This window comes from Anoplophora glabripennis, unplaced genomic scaffold (genome assembly GCF_000390285.2).
Source record: "Anoplophora glabripennis isolate ALB-LARVAE unplaced genomic scaffold, Agla_2.0 scaffold90, whole genome shotgun sequence".
Lineage (NCBI taxonomy): Eukaryota > Metazoa > Arthropoda > Insecta > Coleoptera > Cerambycidae > Anoplophora > Anoplophora glabripennis.
In genome coordinates this window covers 1,958-21,606 of record NW_019416260.1, presented here as the reverse complement: position 1 = coordinate 21,606, position 19,649 = coordinate 1,958, and the positions used below count along the sequence as shown (strand labels likewise).

Genomic DNA, 19,649 nt, shown 5'->3' with positions numbered 1-19,649 from the left:
CCCTTGTTATTCATAATACAGAAAAAAAGTTTATATAAAAGTTGTACAGAATCAAAAAACCTAAAGGATAAAATTAATTCGAAACATACAGGGCGATGAATAAAAACAGGACACGCCAAATATTACATTTTTTAAATGGAACACCCTGTATATTTTTAAACATATGGATTTCTTAGAAAATTCTATATATGGCAATATAAACAGTTAAACCTTTTAGTGCGGGGATGCCAAGTTATGTAGAAAAATCTTCGAAAATCTTCGAATTTTTGGAAAAAACGTGACCTTGAAGAAATTGTATTAACTTTCAATTGCTAACACTTGGAGCAAAAATATTTGACAGAGTTGTAGACAAATGTTAGGCAAACACTCCTGTATTAGCTACTATCGGTACTTTATACAGGGCATTTTTTTGTAATACGATCATTTTTAGAAAGTTCAAACTTGATTTCTTAAAATTTTTCAGATGGAACACCCTGTATTTTATTGTTCTATTTTATTCACATATCAGTCCACTTCAACTTTTATTAAGTATGTTCTACACCTAAAGTTGTTAGTTTTTAAGATATAGCAACTTTTCTGGAAAAACCTAATTTTTAATATTTTCGGTCGCACGAAATGGCTTTGGAAAAAACTGTCACATTGTGTCAACTTGCCAGTTCATAATTTATCATTCCATTTTAAGTTAATTTTATTAGTAAATATTTATCCGTGGTATTCTATAAATTACATATACAGGGTGGTCCGAATTTTATGCAGGAAACTTCGAGGGCAGATAGATCTCTTTAAAATAATATGTGTTTGCCTTATAAACATAGGTCTGGAACGGTACCGTTTTAGAGATACAGGGTGTTGAAGTTGTCAAAAAAAATTGATTTTTTGTTTATATCTCCGGAATCTATTAACCGATCTCAATAAAATTAGGTACATATAATGTATGATAATAGGCCTTATATTCCCTGAAATATGAGCTTCAAAGGTTCAACCAGTGGTGTACAACTGGACAGGGGTCACCCTCTTTTTTACAAAAAAATCTACGCCACTGCATTTTTTACATGTCATTGTAACTGATTTATATTTTAATGCACAAAATACGTAAAAAAGGCGACTTTAATTTTTCCCAAAGATTCGCCGTTTTCAAGTTTTTCATACCAATATAATCCCCTTGTGGCAGACACTTCTAACGATAATATTACAAGAATATTTGTTTATGTTTAAAAGTAAGTGCAATTTGTAAGCACATCAACAAAATTATTTACACTACTTTCTACACCACCTGTGAGGTAGGTGCGATATAAACAAAAAAATCATTTTTTTTAAACAGCAACACCCTGTATCTCCAAAACGGGGCCGTTCCAGACCTATGTTTATAAGGCAAACACATATTATTTTAAAGAGATCTATCTACCCTCGAAATTTCCTGTATAAAATTTGGACCACCCTGTATATTAATATTTTCATTCGTAATCTGACTCCGGTCCTGTTAAACTCTGCGCCACACTATGATACATGTTTCCAAAGCTCAAAGGTAGATTCTGTATAAATATGACCCCTATGTGATATCAAATTTGTGATAATAGTTCTCGTTATGTTAATTATAGTATTCACTTTATATTAAACTAAGGCCTGTATCTGGCACATAGTTTTAAATATGCCTATCTTTTAAAAAAAGTTGTCATAGTTTCTCAATAAATTCGTAAATTATTTAAATTAATTTTAATTGGGAAACGTTTCCTTGTTTAAGAGCTAGGGTTTATTTGTTGTCTTGTTGAGATGTTTTCGACTTCCTCTCGTATCAGCCGGCGCAAAAAATAGAACACGGATGTGGCTAATAGGGAATTCTCAAATAGGCATTACATTAAATATGCTTATTAGATTCATAGATCACCATCTAGAGTGAGTCCGGTTCAAATGGACTGAAGTTTTAACAAATTCATTGTATTAAAATAGAATAATCTGAATTCCGTTGAGGTAAACAACTCGATCACGATTTTGTCGCATTGAATTTTGAGGTTGACGCCTAAAATCCAGTTCTGAACTTGAGATGTAATAAATTTTAGGCAAAATGAATATTTTATTAGGATATAATTGGGCAATTACCATACGTATGATAATGTATGTAAATGTTTCGTGGAAATTCATCGTGTGCATTTACTGTACAGTTCTGGGGTGTCTCTACATAGAAAAACCAAAAAATAAAGAATTTTTATAAAAAAAAAAATATAAATTTGAACAAAATACATTCGCCTAAATGTCTGCTAAGGTGTCTCTCCTAGTGGAAATGTCAGTTTCTAACATTATGCAGCATTCAGTAGATTACGCGAAGCTCGGAAATAGCCTCGCTTTGCCCGCAGCTCGTTTATTTTACAAGATACAGACAAATCTTCACCGGGAAGCCCAATCCGCCTGAAAGTAAACGAATGATTTGTCCTCGCAAAATTTTTATTTTCTGAACTTAGGGCAAAAGTAAATCTGGTGGAAAAAGGCCGCAGTTTACCCACATCTCGTTTACTTTTCAAGATACTAACAAAGGATCCAAATTTATTGAACGATTTGGTTCTGTAGTGTTTGAATTTGTCGCATGATGTTATACAGGGTGTTTTGTAGTGAACGAGTTGTACTGTAACTGTACGAAATATCTACCATGTGTCAAAAAATATAGAGGAAAAAGTTTTTCTCATCTTTAAGCCTTCTGTATGTTTGTTATTATTAAATTTTACATCGAGACAAGTTGGGTTGGATGGGCCTATTTTGCCTATACTTTATAAAACACCCCCAATTTAGATGCGTTTAATAATGTATACATTTTTAACGTATTACTATTCTCTAGGGTAAATCGACATTGCTAAATAAACATAATTTGAATTTTGAATATCTTGATCGCAGGCGTAGATATATTGTCCCCACCCCCGCACATACGATTTCTGCTATCATATTCTTATTGTTATTATACTATACCCTTTTGTACTTATATTTTCACGGAAAACGTGTTGAAAATTATCATAAAATTTCAGTTACCTGCGTTTTAAATTGTTACGTATCCAGTAGTTATGATAACTAGAGGCGGTTGGTAACATATTGTGAGTGGTAATTAGAACTCAGAAAAACGCAATCGTAGAAATAATTGCCAGAGGTTAGCAGGAAACCAGGATAATTAAATATGGAATATTTGCGCTATAAAAATGCATTCACAAAGGACATAATTATATTTAAAAGAGAACAATTGTGTTGAATAAGTTTAAAAAATTGTTAAATTTGATATTTTGTGTGAAAACAATTTGCTGAAGTTGCAAAAGGGACACATGAAAATAGTAATAGTATCTTGAAATAAAAACTAAACAGTATTATTGACCAAACTAATTACAAAACACTATTGAAAACATTTTGCAGCTAAAGAATTCCAACAAATAAGAAATTTGAACACGATTTATTGTATATTTTACGTTATACAACCAAATTCCGTTTTGTATACAATTATTCATAGGTAGGATGATACCACACTTAGCACTTAACACGTCCTCATATGACACAAAGAATATGAATATTAATATAATAAAGAACAGTAGACAAAAATCGATTATCCAAAATAAACTAGAAAATAATAGCAATTTAGTGATAGGACCAATTTAAATATAAGGTACATAATGGAATTATTATATTTATGTATAAAAACTACATATTTTCAATTAAATAACGAACTTTAACGACAGGATTTCGGAATGGAAATGGGGTTTTCATTATCACCAATTTCAAGTAATATTTTTATGATTTTTTTTGAGGAAAGTAAAAAAAATATGTTTTAAAAACAAGCTTACATTGAAATGCACTAAAAGGAAAAAATTAAACCAAAGAGTTCATAAAACCCCAAACCCCCAAAAGGGTTGAATATGGCTGTCATCAACAAAATTATGGTAAATAAAGACGTACTATCTATAATCAGTATGTTCACGTTCTTATGCGATTTAAGAGCTTGTCGCGAGGTTTATTCCTAATTGGAATTTTTATTTTAAGGGGTAAGTTATGGAAAATTTCAAAGTCGTAAGTTTAGAAGAAGGGGTCATATATGGCTTTCAAGATTTGAACTAAACATACATACAAACAAACACACATGTGGAATTAAATAAAAGCTTGTAATAAAGAGATATCATTGAGGAATAAAATATTTTTCTAGATAACATTATAATAAAGAAATAACGATTAAATTTACTTTGGAGATAGCAAACAATAATACATTACACTTTTTATATATTTCAATTTATGGTTATTTATTGTATAAGTGTTTTAAGTAGCATTTTATCCACGCAAAAATGTTCTTAAGTGGATAAAAGGCAATTAAAACGCAAATTCAATACAACGTTTTATCTATAATCACATCACAATCATATTTGTGGAGTCAGAATTATTGAAATTTAATAGAACTCTTCACATCTGACACTTTTTCGCGCAGTATATTAACTTTTCTTTGCTTACATCCAGCTGATGAGTATTTGCAACCACGAAACATGTCTTTGGTACACCTCTGTCACTTCCTGCAGCCAATTATCGCTGTGCGAGGGCGTGGGTGGTTGAATTTCACGAATTTGTTTACATCGAGGACCCTCGAATCGACGTCTATAATAAACCTCTTCCTATAATTAGGACTCGGTAGATAAAACAGAGAGCCGTAACTCGGAGACGTAATGAAAAGGCCGTGGGGCTAGACAGGATCGATAAGGCCTTAATAAGAGGGTATAAAACTAATATAATTCGTTGTCTATTTGGAAGAAAAATAAGTTCCAATTAACGCCAATTTTCCTCGCAGTAAAACAATACTCGGATGATCGAGTGGGCTGAAAGATGCGTTTCGTTAATTTAATCGCCCTCACGGCCTCCTACGACGTGGATTATTTTAATTAGTACGTATGGTTGAACGTTAATTAAGGACACTGGGAAGGATGTAATTGCCACTTGGAATTTCTGTTTGTTGGGGCAGCTTTTGTGGCAGGGTCCTTAATGACATATTTTCGTATTAACTCAAATATATGTAATTACCAAGGACTATCCTAACTTTCCCTTAGCCCTTCCATAATCCATGATTTACGCTGAATATGCATTATATTACATCATTAATATTGAGGCTAACTTGAATAGGGTTCAGAATGGAACCCTGGAGTACCCCGAAACTTTATTATTACAAAATAAGTTTCAGTTCACAGCATATTAAAAGCAAATGTGTTTTACACCATAACTTTATTTATATATTCATATATTTACTGTTCATCCATAGGTATATTTGAATAAATATTTATTTATGACCTATAATGGTGCAGAATATATCAACATAAAAGTTGTCTCAAAATCAATGAATAAAAATCAATCTAATGTTTAGAATAACTATTACTGGCTATAACTGAATTCTATTTTGATCAGTTTACATCGCAAATATTTCACAAAAAAACTCTGTTGATAAACCAGAAAGATCGTGTCAAGAAATTTTTCTGTATGTTCAGGGGACAAAATCTAATAGCGTTCATTTATTTATTTATTCATGTATTTTTCTAATTATTTATGCATTTATTCACGAATAAATCTATTGCTGCCGGATTATTTGTCTTGACTGAATATATCTCAATAAAAATTGAAATAAAAACCAGTATACAATATTGAAACAGAAGATGTTTTTATAAAAAAAAATATCCATTTGCAATAAAATAATTGTCATTTGAGGAGACCACCCTGTATATTTGTGCTCGTAATATACATTTTTATTGATATCAGTAATGACTATAATCGATTACTGGATACAGAGACTGATATACGGTTATCAGTCTAACCTTCCATCTGTGTTTCATTGTATTTGATATATTATCTTTACATGCCGGAAAATATTATTATCGCATATATATCATCCCTTTACAGATCTCAGTTTGAAGATTTAACATGTAATATTGCTTCCAGAATAATGGCGTGTAGTTCGAAGAAAAATACACTTTGTCTAACAGTTGCAGTTCCATGTTTTATAGGTTGGCTTGTAGTGACTAAAATCAAATTTCAAAAACTAGCGATTCAATTTTTCTAATCGTAAGGATTTGTCAAGTATCTTGCTTCCCTATAACAGCTTCACCTTATTTTTTGGACACAGATAAAGTTTCCCTACGATCCTTTCTCTTAATGTAGCTTCACAAATTATACTCATATTCTCAAAAAGTATGTTCCGATTATCTTACTAATGCCTTCTTTGTGTCCAAAGCAGGAAATTGACATTTCTTGGATAACTTATTTTTGCTACATTAAAAATGTTTCCGCTGCCTTAAGGCGTACGGGGTGACTTAACAAGTCCTTTGACAAAGAATTAAGATGAAATTAACTATAAAGAGAAAGTTTTCAAAGAAAAGTAATTTTTGTTTTCGTAAAACCACTTAAAATTCTACTCCCCATGTACCACTTTTATACCGGTTAATGAATGTAATTTTAAAAAAATTTCACGGTAAATGTCTGATTTCCCACTTAGTTTAGCAGTTATCTAATTTTTTAACCCTTGCAGAATTTTAAAGCCTAAAGATTACCTACAATGTTGCCCAGCGAATATTTAAAAAAAACAAGTTGTCTAGTGTATGCAGTTGATTTATCGTCCTATAAAAGAGGTGGATGTTTACGAGACGTAGAACAGACAATTAAGAAAATAATAAACGTATTTTTTCTGCCTTTGTGTCACTACCATAACTTTTAAATTGTTACGGCATCTTAAAATAAAACAAACATCGCGATAGGTGCAATTAATTAGTTAATAAACACAAAGAAATGCGTTGTTTATAAATAGTCTGTGTATTATTTATGACATATTCAAGACACAAGACAGTTAATAATAGGACGTCTGTCTGAATAATTTACTTTGACATTTCGAAATATTGAAAATACTGTATATATAAAAAAAAAATTATATATTCTGATATTTCCTCTGATTCCCCCCTTTGGATTACGGGATATCGGCGCTACTGGTCCTTATTTAATTTTTTTAATAAATCATCATATAAGCGTGGGCGATAATGCGAAGAGACTGCCGAATTTAGGTTTAGAAAGTCCTCAGAGGAAACCTGACGGATGTAATATTGTTAACTGTTCTGTATTTAACACTTATTCTTGGCGAAAAATTCGCAACATAGACATTAGATATATAGCGTAGCTTATAAAACCAACGCTGGGAAGATGACCAGCGTTGCCAGTATTTACGTCAGCAGATCGCCGCCTTGATATGCCCAAAACAAAAAAAATATATTTTCAGTTTAAAGTATTCGAAATCAGTTAAAATAAACGATTTTTCATATCTTTTATTCTAATTAAGGTATGTGTTTGGAATGTTGATTCGTAAGGACACCACTTGAAAAAGCAATTCTAAAGTAATATGCAGAAATAGTAAGATCTTATCTATCGCGGTTATTTTTACATGTTGCAGGAATACCAGATATTTCTTTGAAAGATTACATTGTTTAATAATTTCGATATGTTAAGCATGTGTTTTTGAATTAATAATATTTGGACATATATTTATAATTTTTATGTCAGTTAATTATTTACTTGATATTGTTAGTGCAATTCAAGGCTAGTTGAAGCATGTAGCCTTAGAGATCCTTTGGATCCTCGATTCTAAAACATAGTGCAAGTAATATTAAAATAAACGCAAATAAAAAATTGCCCAAAGCTGATCGTAATATTTAGCCACGAATGTACAATTTCCGATCGTCCAATTTGCGATAAATCGTCCACACTGGCAACACTGAAGATGACCTTTCCATCTAACCGAATAGAAAGTCCGCAATTGCCGCAGATCGAGCTATGCGCCGCTAGGTCTGCAAAAAACTGTTATACAGGGTCAGACATTCTTGAGTGCTGGTTTTACTTTCTTCAGTGCGATGCGATTCGAACGATGGGGCTGGGAAACCGTTCAAAACGTCGTTATATTCTAGTTTTTTTTAAAACTTTCTTTTATAATTCCTACGAATTTATTATTTTTTTTTAGGTTTATAGGTTCATACTATTGTCTAAAAGCAAACCTACTACTTTTACAAGCAGTAAACCTACTATTTTGCCGTAAAAGAATCAAAAATCGAAAAATGGTTTGCAGTTCACTAATAACTGGAAAAAAATAATGATACTTTCATATAGTGCAAAAGTGAATATACAGAGTGATTCCACAAATGGTGACAAAAAGTGAAACCTCGTATTCTTTGGTGAATTTCAAGGGAAGTCTTTCTTATAAAGTTTTTATCTAGGACGCTTCGTTAAAAAGATACAGGGTGTTAAACTTCAAAAATATTTTTAATTTTTTTAAATAATTCAAAAACTAGTAAGTGAAATACTTAATTTGCAACTGAGAGTCGTCCAGACTAATAATTAGTTAATTTGTTTATAAGGCCATAACTTGTAAACTATTCAACTTACCGATTCCAGATTTCGTGTGGGTTATTAGACAGTGATAAGGAATAAGAGGATGCGATGCCAACACTTTCTGGTAATAATAACGCAGTTTATAAATGTTTAATTCAAAAGTCATAAATAAACTTCTTCTGTTTATAACTTTTGATCTAATCAATATGTTTTGATGCTCGAGGGCTAGTTTTGTAGGTCTTTTGAAGACGAAAAAAAAGTACTTTACTGTTTTCTCGTGGAAATGAACGGAAAAAAAGTTGTAAGCGAAAAACGTGAATTTACTTAAAAATTATACAATTAACCACCCTGTAAACAATCTTCCCCCCATTTTTATGACTGTGGAAACTAATATGTTATTGTACATAATACATATTTAGCATCTATAGTGACAAATTCAACTTGTCGAAACAAAATGCCGCGAAATGGTAATTTCCCAGCATATTTTCCTGGCCTACAGTTAGAAGAAAGAATAAATAATGCTTTTCATCAGATTCAAGCAACAATAAATTTCGAATAAATTACATTTTCGTTACTAAAAAGATGTCGTGCGTGTGTTCGTGGAAATAGAGGTATTTTTGAGCATTTACTCAAATAAAATCATTAAAATGATGACTAATGTTATTAATTTTCTTTATTGGAATAAATAACCGAGTGCTTATCATGTCATTTAAGTAAAAGTGTTTTCAGTTTGTTTTTTAAGTTTTACTCGAAAATCAGGATTTTTTCGAAAAACATAAAAGAGAGTAGTAATTTGTAGAAAATTGAAAAATGAATCCGAAAATATCATGGTTGGTAAAGCAGTGGCGTACTATTTTATTTAGAAAATGTGCCACCGATACCCTGTATCACCGCCACTGTTTTTAAATTATCAAGAAAAATTTAAAATATTTTTTTAAGTTACTTAAAAATTATATTAAAATACAATTGTTAAAGTTTTTAGAAAAGAACAATAATTACATGTTGCAAATAAAAAGAACAGCAATTTTTAACAATTTTACAACCATATAATTACCAGAGATATTTCCTTATCAATATTAAAGTGAACATATTTATTTTTATTAACTGCCTACCGATTAATTTGTAAATAATAATTAATAATGCAACCCTGGAACAACGAATTTATCTTTGAAATGTTATGGAATCGGTAATGTTTCATATCGATATGCAATACAAATTTTTAATGAAAAGTATCCAAATGTAATTAACTCGTTGAGCAATTCGCAAGCTAATTATAAAATTCGATACCACTGGTGATGTGAAGAATATTAAAAAAATAAAAAAATAATACAATGATAACGATGCTGTTACTGTTGTGGTTATGGACTCTGTACAAGACAATCCAAATTTGTCACTCAGGAAAAGATCAGAAAACATAGATATTAGCAGATTCCATAGTCAAAGAATTTTAGTGTACAACAAAATCTATCCATTCAAATCAGTGTTTAATTATTATAAATTGCTTGATGGAGACGTCTTTTGGACTTTTGTTTCAAAATACTGTAATGTCTCATCATTTAAGTGCTTTTCCGACACTTCGACACACCGAAAAACTATATTATTCGGCGCCCAACATTCCTCAACGTATACAATGCGCGTTGTTACCGACTAATACTAATATACCGATGCTCCGTCACGTCTCGTAACTGTTCTAGGCATAACAGTATCCCGTCTAGTGTGTCACACTCGCGTTCAAACGTCCTTCGGGTCCACAACTACTTTTACGGAAACAAAATACTTCTTCCATTGCACTTACGCACTGTATGATCGACACGTGAATTGTGAAAACGGTGACAAGCCATGTGCTTTGCGGCCCGTGAGAATGAAACGAATATCGTAACTTTGCGTTAAAAAAATTGTTGAATAGTCAGAGACGGCGTATGAATATTTAACAGGTTAATTGGTCGAACGGCTTACGCACAGCTACCGGTGGAAATTTTTTTAAACGTGCTGGGAACTAAGTGGGTTTGGTCCCAGAGACATTTCTCGATAGTATTGATATGCCACTCCTTCCCCACATGACACCCCGATTTACTCATTATTACAATTAGGTTTGAAAAATTTGACAAAAGAAACAACCTGGAACTCTTGAAAACTTGAAATAACTGCTTTAAATTTGAACACCCTGTATAATTAAAAGATGCTTGTGTGATTTTAATAAAATTTCGTTAGAAAAACACTCCCTACGGAATACTCAGATCAGAGATTTGATAAATGTTTCACATTCAGGCACAAAAAATAAAAAAATACTCAGTCGTCGGTCACGTTTGTTATTGTAACGAGATTTGGCGCCTGCAGGATTTAATCCTTTTAGTCTTTCGCACCCAAATTCACATTACACTATTTTATAAATCTGTTAAAGGATTTATTTTAAAAAATTGACAACTGGGTTGGCCACGCGTTATATTTTTAACAGGATACGAATGTTTAGTTAATATCCGGATCGAAGGACCAAAAGTGAATGAAAATTCATATAAACTGATGATAATCCTAAAATTTTGAATCACACAATATTTCTTGTGCAAGTGTCTAACTGGTTCCTAACTTTTAAGCGCCGTTTATACCGGGTGTTTCTTAAGTCGAGGTCAAAAATCCAGGGGCGTATCTGTGGCCAAAAATAAAGGATTTTTGTTGAAGATGATACAATGGCATTTTACGTAATAGTGACATTTTTTTTGGCAAATAATGATCGATGATATCCACATCTCCGCCACTGGTATGTTTCTAAAGCTGGTATTTTTTTTGTTTCATACCTACTGTCATAGTAAATACGCACATAAAATTTGGTTAAATTATCTCAAGCGGTTTAGAAATTAAGAATTAAAAACTGATTTTTTAAAAAATTGTTGACACGCTGTAGCTGGATAATGGCTGCCTTAAGTCCCCACATTTACATAACAAAAAAACTATTATTTTTAGCCACAGAATACGCCCCTGAATTTTTGACCTCTACTTAAGAAACACCCTGTATAATTCTCTTAATATTTATCTGCTTCTTTGCGTTTTAAACAATTTAATTTAAAAAAATTACAATGGGATTTTAATGGGATATGAATTTTCTAATCACATCCGGCCCGAAGGACAAAAAATATATGAAGATGCATTTAGTCGAACGATCATCACAAAACAAACATTTAAAGAACGTTAACCTGACATTTTAACAAAATTTTGCCAACTAAACATTTTTTTATGTAAATGCTTCTGTCCCTCACTTTTTCAGTGTAACTAACTTATACAATCCTTTTAGCGGTTCTATCGGCCATTCCAGTCATTACCTGAGTCAACTCATTAATTAGGGCCATTAGTGCCATTAGCCGTATCGGAAAAGACGATGCTATTATTCTTTTTTTTTTCCAGTTTATGAAATAATTACATGCGCTCGTAAAACTATGCGGCTAGGTATGGCATTAGAGGTGGCGTAACCATTTCGAATTCGCTCGGTTCTTCTGTAATTATAAGCGCGATTTGTGCTTAATTTCATAACGCGGATATGTAGGCCTGCGATTGGAAGCCTTAAGGTCACCTATTAGTCCTAGAATTGCAGGATGCTGGGAAAAAAATGCCGTTAAGAGGTCGGTCATCACGGCGTTCGGTCGATTCAAAGGGTAGGTTAATGACAGGAAATAAATATCCGGTTTAAAGACAGAAATATGGCCGGAAAAAAGTGGGTACAAATACAAATTGAAAGCAAAAATTACTTCTATCAACATGTTAAAAGTGACAGTGACATCAGTTCCAGTGTACAATAAAATAAATGAAAAAAAAAAAATGTTATTTATGTACCAAGGGAAGTATAGGGATAATTATACCCGCAGGCGACAGGTTGCTTTTGAGGGCCGTTTAGACCCAAAGAAAGCAAGTCGCTTAAGGGCATAATCATCTTAGTATCTCCTGTGGTGCATACAACGTTTTACTTTTTTTTACTTACACATCTGATCTTAACTTTATCTTAAATTTAATAATTAAATGTAAATGAGAATGAAAACATTTTTTCAATATATGTATAAACGATGTATCCAAGATGTATCTATGACACCCGCGAATTTTTTGATTTTGATAGTTTGATGTTTGATTATTATTAGACGCAACGAAGCTGTTCGTTCCTAACTTTTTATTCTTGTGTCTTAAATAACTGTGCTTTAGATGTGCGTATTTTTTAGATATACCAAATATAGGAATATTTCATTTAACAAAATATTTACTCTGTTGAAAGACGTACCTTAAAAATTTCTAATATAATAAGCAGGTGGTTATAGCAAGTTAGGTAATATCCGGTTTAGAGGACCAAAAACGAATAAAAATATCCAAACTCTCCATGTTTCTATGACAATAATCACTTAAAAAAACATTACATTGACATGAAAAAGGGCGTTTTATTCTAGCTACTCCATTCCATCTTCTTTTCTTCGGACAGAAAATCTTTAAATATCAATATGATAATTATTGATTTAATAAAGCGTGCAAATTTTGAAAACCCGCTCGACCTTGTTTATTCTAACTTGACACAGTTCTGCTTTCCAACAAACACCCTTTTTGTTAACATCTTGAAAATATTCGTAGTATAACTGAAGAAATATAACATAGCCCCACGGCAAAAAAAATTAAGATGTGATAGACTAGCCACCATACGGTGCTATCTGAATCCGATGTCTCATTTTCAAGGTTATTCGAAGGTCAACTCTTGTTTTTTATGGTAGGACAATTACTGACCCTGCATTCTGAAAGAATAAGGAATTTTACGATCAGAGACGTGGTTGTATTGTTTTTTCATTTCAAGGTCATTTGATGGTCAAATCGTACTTTCAAAGTTCTACGGTTCTAAGGTCAGGATAGCGAGGCATCGAGAAAATGTCCTCTATAAAGTTTTATGGATCACCAGTAAGGATTTTTCATAATATTTTGGAGATGGTGACATTACCTTCGAAAAACTAAAGTTGACCTTGGAATAACCTTCAATGTCATCATATTGTGGCCCCAATGACCCAAACAACTCTTGTAGACGTCATTTTCAGGATATCTCGTTATCCTAACGAGATATCAACCTGAACATTTCGAGAGGGTGATTTGACCTTCAAATGGACCGAAAAGTGAAAAAATAACTCAACCACGTCTTCGAACTATATAAAATTTTTGTTTTTTTTTTCAGAATCCGGGGCCAGAAATTGTTTTACCATAAAAAAAAACAAGAGTTGGCTCACTACAAGATATCACGTTTATATGAAAACAAACTCATTTCGAGAAACCGGAAGCACATGCTTCAATTAAATTTATAGCTATTAATTAATACCTCATAATGAAAAGATAACATGTTGGGGTGACGTCAAATATAGATCTGATAAAGCGTAATTATTGTATTCGCTACAGATATATATTTTTAACAGTCGATAATTAATCCCCGGTAAGCCTCGTGTATGTTTTCTTGATAATGTTAAAAATTACTCTATATAATAATTCTGTATCACCTTTATAATAACTACATAAGATAATATTGTAAAATAATTTATACTAATAAAGTCGTTATAAATTGTGAACTTATAAGTATAGCCGGTTTGTCCAATAATAATAATTGTTGATCTTGGAAAGAATTTCCATATTTTACCGTACTTTGACAGAAAATTTTCTACTAGAACTCGAAGCTGCATCTCTGGGTTAACTTCCGCCAAAATCTAAAGACATTTACGTCAAGGAATATTTGTTATTCAAAGCTTGTGACTTGAACATTTCAAATTCGGTTAAAAAATCTCGCACGCGAGATTTTTTAATCCATGTAAAACTTTATGGAAATAAAAGTTTAACCCTTTCTTTAATTGTCTTTAATTGTAACCACAGTTAGCTACATAGAAAAAAATGTTTTTTTTTATGCTTTCCACAGATATAATATTCGGTATGGTTATTTTGAAAAATGGGAGAACTAAAGCGTTTTTAACTATGGTTTACATTTAAAAAACTTGAAGTTTATGTTATAACTTGAAAACAAAAGTGCACACGGACAATTTGATCAAACTGTCTGATTAACATCGCAGAAACCTGAAACTTTGTAATTTCAATTTTTTTTTGTAAAATAAATAGCAACGGAGCTACAAGGAATTGACCGAATTCGAATTTTTCCAAATATCTAGCCAGCCATAACGTTTTTTCAAAAAACAGAAATAACATTTAATAAGGATGATAAAACTGCACATCTTTCCTCATTTAAACTTGTTTGTATCTCTGCTACTTTCCCAGATATCTACACTAAAAAAAAAACTCACCCTGTATATCAGTAGGTGTATCATTAACTGGGATTTTAATATTGCTACAAACTCTCTATCAGATCAAAGCTCGTACTGACAGATATGATTTTCGGGAGAAAATACAGATTAAGTGGTAGTCAAATTTAATAAATCCTATTTTTCCCCGTAATCTAATCAATCAAATATACTCGCTATGTTAATAATCTCTAACATTTTGTGTACATCGAAAATATACTTTTTGAAAGAGAATGGAAAAATAAGTGAATGAACCAGAGACGGCCGGGAAAAACCTGAAATTCAAGATGGGATTTATACACAACAACAAAAACAAACAGTGAGCCCATTCAGGCTTGCTTGGAATACCTAACCACAAGTTATCATTGATATTGGTTATTTTTATATCAGCATGCCTAAGGCTTTATCGCGTTTCCACCAAAAAGTCTGCGCGATAGCAACGCATTTTCTTATACTATATGCCAGATAAACAGGAGATGTCTTATAATTGATATACCTATAATTTGTATTGTTCCTGTAAACTCTACCACACTCAATCACTTGTGCACGTGATAGAGATTCCCAAAGCCGACATCACTGGTTTTTTTACGCAATGTTCAAAGTTCCATCAGTAGACATCGGAAACTTTGTGGCGACAATCAGATAAATAAACAGTAGTAATCTATATTGTGCTAAAAAACGACAATACATGCTGTAGTACCAGAAATATGCCTAACCTGTCGTCAAACTGTGTGCCGCTCTATGCTTACGATGCACAGTGCTACAGACTGCCATAAAAACACGTGGCATACACTCGACCAAACTCACTCACGCACTCACAAACGACAGTGAAATGACAGGGCAGGCATTAGGGTGCCGCTAGATGCGTATCGAATAAATTGATCGATGCGAAGCTTCAGAATGTGAAGTAGTTGATGCTTTGCCACCATTAGCAAAAATAGCATCTATTAAAATCAACTCTTATCTATTTCCTTATGAGTAAGACATTATTATTTTGTTAATTTTTTTCTGGTACTTGCTATTACGTACTATACCTATATATTTTATGGTACACATCAGTAAGTACATACTGTAGAGGTAATTAGTATTTGTTCTAAAAATATTTTTCCTGCCGTGGGATTCCGCTTAGATAAATCCACTCATTTAAAATATAATTTCGTAATTTTTTGAAGCCTCCAAATAAATAAATAAATCGCTGATATTTCCACACTGTAGACTATTTTTCGATTCCAACATTTAAGGTTGTTATTTATCTACTCGTGCTCACGAAAAAGTTCAATGTCAATGTAATATCGTAAGATTACGAGCGGGGCAAACAAGTAATCATAATAATAGTCCAGTCGGATTAGACAAAAAAAGGGCTTAACCGGGAAAAAATTAGGGACCACAATTTTATTGTTCTAACCTTTAGGGGGGGGGTAGGGGTCAATAGTAGTGTAAATTCAGAATCGCGACTGAATTCCATCCCTGCATCAGCCGCCATCTTGAATTTAAGTAAAAATCGTTTTTGCTCAATATCTCGACCATTTTCAACTTTACAACAAAAATGGTAAGGACTTAAGTTGTTGCAAATGCGATTTCCTACAACTTCTTTAATTACAAATTTTATTGTACAATCGATATTTTTCAAGTTAAGAGGGAAAATAGTGACAAAGTATAATTATTGAATTATCTCGTTTGTTATTGACTTTACGACATAAACGTACATAAACAAAGTTGGAAAGAATTATATTTTCTACAGTTTTGATCTCTTTAATTTTTTCGCTACTACCAACATTTAAGGTCCTACGCCTATGGCAAGCCTAACTAAACTCAAGGGATCATCATTCCATAGGCCTGACGTCACCGGTAGCTGGCCATGAACAATAATGGTCCAAACTTTATAAGAAAAAATAAATTTTAAAAAACATGGCTTACACCTTTAACGCTTGCAAGAAACTTTTATAAAGAGGAAGACGGCAGAAGTCGCAAATATCTTGCAAGCAATGACACGTGGATTAGGCCTATTGGAGATACCACGTAAAAAAACGCGCCTGAAACTCTACTCCGGTGGTGGTGTGGAAAAGAGTTTGCAAAAACGAATTTGGGACCTTAAATATTGGTTATAGCGAAAAAATTAAGGTGATCAAAATTGTAGAAAATATAATTCTTTCCAACTTTGTTTATGTACATTTATGTGGTAAAGTCAATAACAAACCAGATAATTCAATAATTATACTTTGTCACTATTTTCCCCCTTAACTTGAAAAATATCGATCGCACGATAAAATTTGTAAATAAAGAAGTTGTAGGAAATCGCATTTTCAACATCTTAAGATCTTACTATTTTTGTTGTAAAGTTGAAAATGGCCGAGATATTGAGCTAAAACGATTTTTCCTTAAATTCAAGATGGCGGCTGATGCAGGGGTGGAATTCAGTCATGATTCTGCATTTACACTACTATTAACCCCCCGTAAAGGTTAGAACAATAAAATTGTGGTCCCTACTTTTTTCCCGGTTAAATGACAACTCGACTGGGCTATAAGTACAACAAACGTGAATTAAGCTTCTATAAATAAACGTTCTTCTGTACATATAATTCTCAAATTAAATAAGGATAGCCCGTGTTGATTTGTCTAATTGCTTCATTTGTGCAAGCGTAAAACATGAAAACATCAGCTGCGAAACGCTGACATTTCATTAAAATTGTGTTGCAAAGGGAGGGGGTCAGAATTTAGTGTAATAAGAGATTTATTTAGCTGTTAACCACTTGTTTACAACGTCACTGATATATTTTCGCCATAAAAAGAGAAGTACTTGATTTTAGACTTGGAACATTCGGTGGCAATGAACCAAACAAAGCAGTACCTTGTCCTGTTTTCTTTCTCTACTTGGGATTTCCTATTTCCACATTAATATATAGGGTGGCGCCAAGGTATCCGAGATACTTCGTATACGACTAATTTTCAGCTTGGCCTAATCATAGGAACCAACTCATTGAGAAGATTCATACAGCGTTTCATGAGGGGAACTACAACTGGAAACGAGAGGATTCACATTTTTTTAAGCCCTCTATTCGCAACAATGTAATTTACTTTTTAGCAACTACCCCTACGAGCTGGCGAATTCAAACCCCGATATTTCAAAAACCATTGGGAACTGGGGAAAAGTGGACAGAATAATCATTTTTACTTAAAATTAGTCATAGAATTAATATACGAATTATCTCGGATATTTCGGCGACCACCCTGTATTGCACGTCATGTACTTAGAAGGAAATGGTAATTCACAGATAATAAATATACTTAATTATTTACTACGATATTCAGACGTTTTTAAAATGTATTTAAACATTTATCGAGGTCTAGGAATACCTTTTAAATATTAATTATTTCACAGGAAATTTTGAGTATTTATTTAAATTGTTATTAAATTTTTTATGTAATCCATAATTATTACAACCTCGAATCACGATGATTTAGACTCCTCCCAACAACCCTACGAAATAAACATTTCTAACCTCAATTTTTGATTTATGCTCCAATTTTATCAAAGTATCATTGTACCCACTCAAATAATCGTATTTAATTTCAATGAAGGCTTTTACGATCAGATTGAATTCGGCTGTAAATGATAAAAATTAAATAACACAATAAACATTTTAGATAATAAAACTTTTGGAATAATAAAATCATATCTGCACTTTCAGTAAACATCGAATTCGTTAGGTGCCCATTTTAATTGTAATAAAAGATTATGCTGCCCCAATAAAAGTAGTGCTTATGTTTTAGTAGGACACCATAAAATGCTATCTACTGATATTGTTCAAATATGTTATCAGTACATGTCCTTAGCTGACCAAAAATTGTGCCGCAAGACACAGTTTGGGGCCCTAGGCAGCTTTGAGATCTGTTTATTAGTACATTTATGATTGGTAAAGTGCAACGTTCTTCACGACATTGTCGTATGAGTCAGATTGCCTTCAAATCCCTGTTATCAATAACAGACATACTTCCTATTACAATCTAAAATTCCGCGGTAATCCCTAACCAGTGTCGTCTTTAGGATTCGCCAAATTAGTAACTACTTTTTTCAGTTCAATATTTCTTGTTTTTTTGTGAACATTTTCGCTTATCATAAGTTAGTTTTCTTTATTTGCTGTTTCACATTTTGACCGTACGCGTCGTTTACCAATGTTTCCTCGAAAGCTTAAAGATCAACAAAACTTACCTTCTTAAAGGACGGGTTGGCCATGCGTTGAAAACAAAAAAGCCTGATAGGGTTGCACAGCACACTTTTCGACTCTTAGGACGGAACACCGCGATGATTCAAACTATAAACAAAACAATGGAGCTCGGCCTCGGTTACCTGTACCAGTGAGTTTATACCCGATGACATAATTCAGTTAATGCCGCGATTGAACTGACGCGCGGGCTTAGCGCGAGTAGATGCCTCGGCCAAGACGAACGTATCGTTTTCTTATCTCGAGATTTGTTGTTGTTATTGCTCGCTTTCGTGCTGATCGCATGTAGTGCGGGCGTATTTTTGCACACGTGCGGCACGCTGTCACGAAAAAATTTGCAGTTTCGATAGAAACGGTGAAAATTCGGAACTAGACAGCAGCGGAAGGGACGGCGATTAATATCGTAGAGCCGTTAAACAAGTTTGAGGCTTTATGTATGATAATATTCCTTTATCATTGCTGTGTTCAAAATATGCATTTGTTTCGTTGCAATTTAAGAAAAAAAAAAACAAAATAGTGTCCAGGTGCTGTCCAAGTCAAAGATTTTAATGAAAGTAGCAATTAAGCACATATACAAGAACCCACCGATGAGCAATTTTTAGTAGTTTGACTGCCATTACATCAGCATGAGATAGAGTAATCATAAATGAACAAAAAAGTTGTACATTACAGGGGCGTAAAATTAATAGTTTTCAAAATACAGCGAGTATTAATATTGGGGAGCTTCATCACAACGTGACAACGGCGCTACACAGCTGATGCACATCACGTGTACACG

General features: G+C 32.8%; 1 protein-coding gene across 1 annotated transcript in view; it reads right to left on the bottom strand.

Annotated features, from left to right (window-relative positions):
* The window catches only part of LOC108918007 (class A basic helix-loop-helix protein 15), an 80,856-nt gene extending 61,802 nt beyond the window's left edge, over nt 1-19,054 (bottom strand). Inside the window, exon 1 of the mRNA XM_018724846.1 lies at nt 18,859-19,054. The gene's annotated coding sequence lies outside the window, so the exon portion shown is untranslated. The remainder of the gene's footprint in view (nt 1-18,858) is intronic.
* Between the last annotated feature and the right edge of the window lie 595 nt (nt 19,055-19,649).